The following is a 1,266-nucleotide window of genomic DNA, read 5'->3' as shown; positions in this document are numbered from 1 at the left end:
GAATTTAAATCCTTTTATTGTTAGTACTTAGTAGACTTGAAAAAATATTTTGGTGAGTAGAGTCAATAGGCAACAAAAAATACTTACAAAATGCCAATTCACTATAGATATACATATATAAGATTAAAGGATTTTTACATATATAATTATTTGAAAAAAAAAATAGATTGTCCTCAAAATATCACGGGACATGAGGAAAAAGAGAGAGAGGATGGAAAACATAAGATGGCATAGAACTAGTGCAAATGAGATGGGTTCGAGGGTTTTTGAAAAGAGTACCAGCGATTGAAAAACAAATATTTTTTTTTGTTAACAATTTTTTAGAAGACTTATCGAAGAAGGAATTGTTCTATCGGTTTAATTGGATTGGACACATAAATGATATATATTTATCACGAAAACAAAAAAATGATAATTTATACATTTTTGCATTCATACGATATATAACAAAGGGATGAGTGTTGAAGGCTACAGTGAAAATGAATCGAATGAGATTGAGAAGGAATATTATTTCCGTGGGGGAACCTAAGTATGGGAGAACAAGAGATACGAAAGGAAGGACGAGGGTTCAGGAAGTAGAGGCGAATCGAAAAGCTATAAACGACTAGTCGAAACGGGGAGTGGACCAAAGAAACTCAGGGATGGATGTCAAAGAACCAATGAAGGAAACAAACGAAGAAGACCCTCATGGAAATGGATGGACGAAAAAAGTGAAAGTATCAACGGCCAAAAAGAATCTGGAATTGCTACGGAGGAGTTTAGTGGGCGGAACAACGAAGGTCATTGATTATAACTCTTTGAAGGATATGATTGGGAAGAATCTACCTCAAGTTGTTTAGGTTAAGGAGCTCGAAGTATATAATCCCCTTCTGAATTTTGATAATATGTTGCATGCAGAAGAGGCTTACCCTTTTAGAGTGAATAGTCTGTTACAATTCTTCCATAGTGTATAGAGATAGGATGAGGCAGAGCAAAGCAAAACTAGGAGAGTGCAGTTAGAATGCTTTAGGGTTCTGCTGAATGCTTGGTCAGTGGATACTTTCAGAACGATAGGAAGTCAATGGGAGAAAGTAGTTGGATGCGATAAAGTGATGGAATCGTGCTATCCTTCAGTGTTGGACGTGTGCAAATTGATACTTGTGTCATGGATGTGATTAATGAATGGGTCCATATTACATTAGGCACGAGTGTCTTCGATGTCCTGGTGAAAGAGGTTGGTCGTGATACATATGGATTGAGTTGTAACTTAAAAACAGATGTTGAAGT

This window comes from Arachis ipaensis, chromosome B03 (assembly GCF_000816755.2).
Source record: "Arachis ipaensis cultivar K30076 chromosome B03, Araip1.1, whole genome shotgun sequence".
Taxonomy (NCBI): Eukaryota; Viridiplantae; Streptophyta; class Magnoliopsida; order Fabales; family Fabaceae; genus Arachis; species Arachis ipaensis.
Note: the sequence above shows the minus strand (reverse complement) of the source record.